General features: G+C 40.7%; 2 pseudogenes; both read left to right on the top strand.

Annotated features, from left to right (window-relative positions):
• LOC110334284 overlaps window positions 1–416 on the top strand; it is a 1,473-nt pseudogene extending 1,057 nt beyond the window's left edge.
• An 89-nt stretch (window positions 417–505) lies between these two features.
• LOC110334172 lies at window positions 506–2,546 on the top strand (annotated as a pseudogene).
• Window positions 2,547–7,334: the final 4,788 nt, after the last annotated feature.

The raw sequence follows: 7,334 nt of genomic DNA, 5'->3' as shown, positions 1-7,334 counted from the left end.
CCCTTCTCTTCCTTTTTTCTTTTTCTTTTCCTCTTTTTTTTTTTTTTTTGGAGACATAATCTCTTTGTGTAGTTCTGGCTGTCCTGAAACTCACTCTGTAAATCAGTCTGCTTGGCACTCACAAAGATCCACCTGCCCTTGCCTCCCAAGTTATTGGGTTAAAGGCGTGCACCATCGTACCCAGAATTTTTTTTTAAACCTTAAAAAGACAACCAAAAAGAAACTCTGGCTTTCGGAAAGTAGAATTTGTGGATAGAATGCTAACTGTTATTTTGTACATAAATAAAGCCCTTTGTAAAAAAAAAAAAAAAAAAAGGAAAGACTCTAAGTTGATGCTCAACATCATGGCTTAGAAGCTTGATGATGCTATCCTTTGTCTGGATTTCTCATGAGAAAGGTTTAAGGATGGAGGATAGAAAGAACTCCTTCTGTGAAGGATGTGGAGTTATCAGCATGGTGCTCATGTCCAATTGTTGTCATCAACCTCACCATCATCATCATCTCCATGTCAACAGAACCAAGAACAGAAGGTCCAAGAATAAAATCAAGGATCTGTAAGCAAAAAAAAAAAATCTATGCACTTACATAATACACTGTTCCTTTCACTAAAGAAAACAGAGAACCCACAGGCATGAACTTCCTTGTGCTTCTCAAGTTTTTACTAACTTTAGCCATGAAGATAATTTGGAGTGACCTCATCCAGAAAAAAATTTTCATTTCACTTATTGGACTTGAAGTTTTAGGAAACATCATCTTATTTGTGAGACATTTGTATACTTTCATCATGGGTCCTGAGAACAAAAATATAGATGTTATTCTTATCCACTTGGCTTTTGTAAATACAATCATTGTTTATTGCATGGGGGTAAGAGACATAGCCACAATCTTTTACATCAGAAAATTCCTAGGTGATGTTGATTGTAAAACTATAATTTATCTAGAATGGGTTGTCTGTGGCCTCTCCATCTGCACCATCTGACTCCTCAGAGTGGTCCAGGCTGTCACCATCAGTCCCAGGACCACACTGTGGAGAAAGCTCAAGCCACAGACATCATGGCATGTTCTTGTCTTTCTCCTTCTCTTTTGGATCTTTAATTCCCTGATTAGCTCCAACTTGCTGCACTATATCAAAGCAGGCAGTAGCATGAACAGGTATGCAGTTGGGATGTTTACTGGGTATTGCTATATGCTGCCATCCAGGCACACAGTTAAGTGGCTGTTCCTCTCTCTCATGGCTCTTCGTGATGTCATTTTCCAGGATCTCATGGGCTGGAGCAGTGGGTCCATGGCTCTCCATCTGTATAAGCACCACAAGCGTGTCCTCTACCTTCACAGCTCCAGGTCTGCAAACAATTCTAGGCCAGAAATCAGAGCTACCCAGAGGGTTCTCACTCTCATGACCTGTTTCCTTTTCTTTTCTTAGGCAGATTTTATTTTCTCCTTTTACACAGATTCCAGAGTGGCACATGACTTAATATTAAAACATTTTTAGTACTTAGTTATGCTGGTTTCCATCCCTTTTTCCTGATCATTGGGGATATCCATGTTGGTAAGCCCTGCTTTGTCCCCTGGGAAATAAGAAATTCCTTTCATACCCAGTTCTTTATAAACTAAAGCTATATACACTTGGATAGCCTTTCCTTTTCATTCTAATGTATCACACCAATAAATTTATTGAGATTGTATATATTATTTTTTACAGAGAGCTTTTTCTTAGAAAATTGAAGACTGGCTCAAGCTCTAGGAACACTCCTACCATCCCACCATTCCTATCATGCAGTTTAGCTTGCTGCATCGTTCATCAGGAAATGCAGGAGGGCATGCGGTCACCTGGAATTAGAATTTTATTTTTCTGCATGCTAGATTTTATGCCTGTAAGGACCCACAGCTTTATTTTGTCTTCTTATTCCATCTAATGTACTTCCATGATCACCAACCTCTCTATTTACAAAGCACTTGCTATGTGGCAGAGGCTGTTCTAATGAGCAGGAGAGCAAGTGAAGAAGAGGGATGTCAGGAAGCATCCTTTATCTGAGGGTGTCTTATAAAGTGGAGATGACCAGGGAAAGAAGCTAATTATTTGCAGCTACTAAGTTCTTGGCATTGCTGGGTACCAAGCACTAAAGACCTGGTAAGAACAAACATTGTAAGACAATTCCAAACACATTTAAAACATCGATATGTGGTCATGAAATATATAGGAAAACTTGGAGAAATATCATCTTTTAGAGAATGCCATCACAGTTTGGAATACAAGCTCTACTTAAAAACCTCACTCCAGTACACAATGATGTGTAAAAACACCTCAGGAACATTGTGCCCCAGCTACTGGTTCTCAATCATTAGGGCTTACACAGATGATGGGGCATTTTCTAGCTCACCTTGACCCCTGCATGGCAGCCACACACTCAGAATTTAGGTATCCAAAATCCTGATAGCTGCTCAGGTTCACGGGGTTCAGCTGTGGACATAGGGACAGCAGTTTCAGCCCCTATGTTCTGATCAGCAGAGATGTCCATATTCCTAATGCCTCGCATGCTCACTGAGAAGTGTAGGAATTACATTTTATAGCTATTCTCTATGAGCTAAAGGCATGTACATTGTAAACAGTTTTACATGGTGAATATTAGAGGTGGGAAACACAATGTTTGCTTTGTAGCATAGACTGACCTGGAATTTGGACAAGTTGATCTTGAGGTGCATCAGCACCCCAAATACAGGGATAACGGGCTTTCCCTGTCAAATTACCATTTGCTTTGATATTGTAAAGCATTGCAACATTGAATTATATATTATAAAAATAGATCTCCTTTTCTTAAGAAGTCTGGCACTATGCAATCTTAGGATCTGTTCAAGGTTTTTAGGCAGGTAGAAAGTGGATTCTTACTACCTTCCCATTCCAAGATCCCTGTCATGTGGCTTTTAGCTTATGGTTAGAACTGGGGAAAATACTGGAGATAAGGCCTCTATCAGAAATTAGTGTTTCATTTTTCTCCAGAGCCAGATAGGAAAGCAAGATGGGGTAGGTAGGGGTGGGAAGATGACCCTATCTGAGGTGAGCTTGCAGGGCAGAGTGAAGACAACAGTGAGACTAACAAAGTCACCACAACCAAGCAAATTTGATCAATAATTGTTTGATTTTGCTAAGTTTCAAAATCAAAGGAAACTTGTGTGGATGCTGTGGGGAAACTATAACACAGTTAGACCTTAAAGTACCACCACGAGAATCTCTGGCACATGGACTCTCTCAAAGGATGCCATCATATGTCTGGAGACAAAGCCTCACTGGCACACGGATGAGTAAATACCTTGCTGACAGACTGTTTACACTGGAGCTTCTACTGCTCTTCCAGTCACTCACTATGGCCTGTACTGAAAATCCCGGTGTTCTTGAGATCTCCCCTCCTCTCCTCCCTGGAATCTCATAATCCCTGATGCTGCCCTGGTGCAGCCTGTTGAGCTGCAGACAAGGGGACTGCAGTGCTGAGGGCCCAGAGGGGATCACTTGGTAGACCCCAGTTGGCACATCCTAGGCAAGCAGCAGGACATTGGGGGCCCTGATAACTCCAAAACCTCAACAAAGTACTGTTATAGGACAAGATTAGTCTTTTACATTCATTCCATTGGACTTAGGAATCCCAGCTGCTATTTAATGGGCAAAGAAGGAAACAATCACTTTGGAAGACCTTGAACTATCGTGGGCCTAAATAGATCAAGAGAAAAAACAGGACATTGTTTTTCTGTGCCTATAAAGTAGGTTTCCTTCTGATTCTTGGCTTTGAAGTTTAGTGAAAGGTAAGAGAGGACAGGAGACACAGAATCTAGCAGCTATTCCTATCTTAACTGCACACCCTTCTGTTAATTAAACTCGAGACTATTCCTTTGGGCTGGAGAGACAACTCAGAGCACTGACTGCTCTTCCTGAGTTCAATTCCTAGCAACCACATGGTGGCTCACAACCATCTGTAATGGGACCTGATACCCTCTTCTGGTGTGTCTGAAGACAGCTACAGTGTATTCATATAAATAAAAGATAGATAGATAGATAGATAGATAGATAGATAGATAGATAGATAGATAGATACATAGATAGATAGATAGATAGATAGATAGATAGATAGATAGATACATAGATAGATAGATAGATAGATAGATACATAGATAGATACATAGATAGATACATAGATAGATACATAGATAGATACATAGATACATAGATACATACATAGATACATACATAGATACATAGATACATAGATAGATAGATCGATCTTAAAGACTATTCCTTCAAGGATCATTTCTATAGTTTGTTAGGTAAGTAATTAAATTTTAATTAAGTCTGAAATAGCCTCTAAAACAAAACTCTGTAGTAATTGTGGAGGGAGAGAGAGTTGTACTCAGGGACTAAGATTCTGCAGTGCGGGCTTCCTTCTCCCACACACACTGAGAACTGAAAGTGAAGCCCCACAGCAGTTTACTGAAAACAAGAATTCTACAAACCCACAAGGTTCAAATACAGCCCTGCAGGGCTCACCTACTGCTGAAGTGAGCACACCTGACCACTCTTTGATATTCCTCCTTGGGGCTGTAACATTTCCCTCAGAAGCTCATTTGCTTGGTTTGGTTTGGTTTGGTTTGGTTTGGTTTGGTTTGGTTTGGTTTGGTTTGGTTTGGTTTGGTTTGGTTTGGTTTGGTTTATGAGGCACATGGCTTCTCAAACAGTATGTTCCACAGGTTGGAAAGATGGCTAAGCACCAGGCTTCCCAACTTAGGAGCCTGTGCCTTTGGGGAGCTGGGAGCTGGGGGCTGGGGGAAAGGTCTTTGCACGTGTTCCTTCTTTTCCTTTGTAGAAGAATAAGAATGATGCAAGAGTTTCTCTGGTTTCTAGGAGGACACAAACCAAAAACATCTCTCTTCTCCAAGCCTTTGCTCTCACCTGTACCATGTCTGACAGGATGATCACTTTTCACAGAATCTTAACTGCATGTCTGTCTCTTACAGAGGGACAAACTTGGCCTTTACCCATTAAGTTCTTAATTCCTCAAATTTCCCTCCCCGCCCCCCTCATTCCCTCTCTCTCCCTCACTCCCTCCTTCCTTCCCTTTTTCGATCCTTCCTCCCTCTCTTATTTTTTTCTGTGTGTACTTAGATTTTTCTGCACCCATTCTCAGCAGATTCCTAATCATATATAAAAAAACATGGATCATTATATACTAGCTTTATGGGAAAAACTATTAACAATTCATATTGAAAAGTATAGTTGTTCTTTTAGGGGGACAAGTTATGAGATAATATAATCCATGAAAAAAAAATCTGACTTCATTTTATGAACCATTAAGCACTGGTGCCACTTTTAGCTGAAAACTCTGTCTGCAATGGACATGGTTGCCTGCCTGGGTTGTTACAAAGCTCAATGCAAAGCCCGCCCTTTTAAGTAGTTTCCAGGAATGATTCAAAAGCCTTTTAGGAAGGTCACTTCCTTCATGCCCTGCTACTGTTCAAACTGATTAAGACAAAAATAGTTAAATTGTTGTAATAGGTATTTCAAAGCTTACCACAAATCTGATTTGGGGCTTTGGGCCCTCGATAACATGAAGGCAGAGACCCCAGAAAGATGGGACACCCTAGACCCAAACCAGAAAACCATAAGTGACATGAAGATTTTGAAGAATATTCTGAACATCTATTTATTTTTCTTTTATGTGCATGGCTATTTTGCCTGCAAGTATGCCAGTGTAACAGTGTCAAATCTTGGAGTTACAGTTACTTTCAAACTGTCACATGAGTACTGAGAATTGACCCTGGGTCCTCTGGAAGAGCAGTTAGTGCTCTTAACTGCTGAGGCATCAAACATTCATTTAAAAAAAAAAAAAAAAAAAAAAAAACAGATTCTGAATCTCTAACTACATTTTTAATCAACTCTTATTTTTATTATATTTTATTATATTATATTTATTATTAGAGTTGTTATTATATTATATTTTTAGAGTTGTTCATACTTATTGATATGTCTTGTGCTTTATTACACTATGGGTTGTAAATTTCAATTCATACCATGTTTAATGCATGGGCACAAATTGTAATCTTTCATTTTGCAGTCAAGGAAACTGAGGCTGAAAGGCAGTACCCGATGTTCCTACTCATGAGACTTTATCATCCCAGACTTGGGTACAAGCCAGTGTTCACACAGAGTTTCTGCTAGGAATCTTGAAGATAAAAAAACAAAATCAAAAACAGGCACAGTGGCACAGACCTGTAACCCTCATACTTCTGCTCCAGAAGGAACAGCTGGTGACCAGGGCTTCAAAGCCCTCTCACTTGCAGAGCGTTTGAGGCCAGACCAGCCTCCATTACATGAAACCCTGTCCCCAAACAAACCAAAAGAAACACACAAAAGAGGCAAAGATGACTGCTAGGAAGCAGAGAAAGGGAAGAGGGGTAGAAAGAATCCCAAGTACACACAGCATGGGCCAGTCCTGATTGCTTCAATTCTGGGGAATTGTGTGAGGGTTAATCTTCATTGTCAGCCTGACTGACTGAGAATCATGGAAGAGACACATCTCTGGGTGCTTCAGTGAGAATTTCCAGTGGGTTTTAACAGGAGGACTGCCTGGATGTGGGTAGCAGCAGTCCATGGTCTGGGGCACAGAATGAATAAGAAAAAGGAGCTGAGCATCGCTCTCTCTGCTTCCTGTCTGATGATGAATGTGACCAACTACCCCACTCTCCAGCTGCCATGCTTCCTGCTGAGCTGGACTAGCTTCATGCTGGGAGACAAAATGAACCCTTTCTCCCTTCCACTCCCTTATCCGCAGTTTAGCTCACCAATGAGAACTGGTCATGCACCTGTTCCATTTGATGTATATCCTACAGGTAAGTACTGAGATCAGAGTGTTTAACTGTGAGAGTGTAAAGTTCTGTCCACGAAACTGAAAGCTGAAAGCTGAAAGCTGAGAAAGGGCTATGACTGTAAGTAGAGGGAAGTCAGCAATGTCCCAAAGGCAAGCATAGAAAAGTAAGACCTAGCATCCCTCAGCACAGCACACAGCGCCCTTCATGATAACAGGACACCTTGTGTCAAGAGCTTGAAGAGAGCAGCCTGGAGACTTACAAGAAGGTTAAAGCAGTAATGACAGTGGTACCCTTAGATGCCCAGCCTCACCCAAGTCTCTGTGGCAGTGATTACTCTAATTTGATCAATAAACAATGTATTAAGGTATTGCACTGCACTCCACAAATGTATTCATTGCACATTGATTAAAATTTTGAAAGACATACTATTACTAAGAAACGGAAAGAAGAGAGAGAGAGAGAGAGAGAGAGAGAGAGAGAGA

Source organism: Mus pahari, chromosome 16, assembly GCF_900095145.1.
Source record: "Mus pahari chromosome 16, PAHARI_EIJ_v1.1, whole genome shotgun sequence".
NCBI lineage: Eukaryota > Metazoa > Chordata > Mammalia > Rodentia > Muridae > Mus > Mus pahari.
Note: the sequence above shows the minus strand (reverse complement) of the source record. Positions and strands in the feature narration are given on the sequence as shown.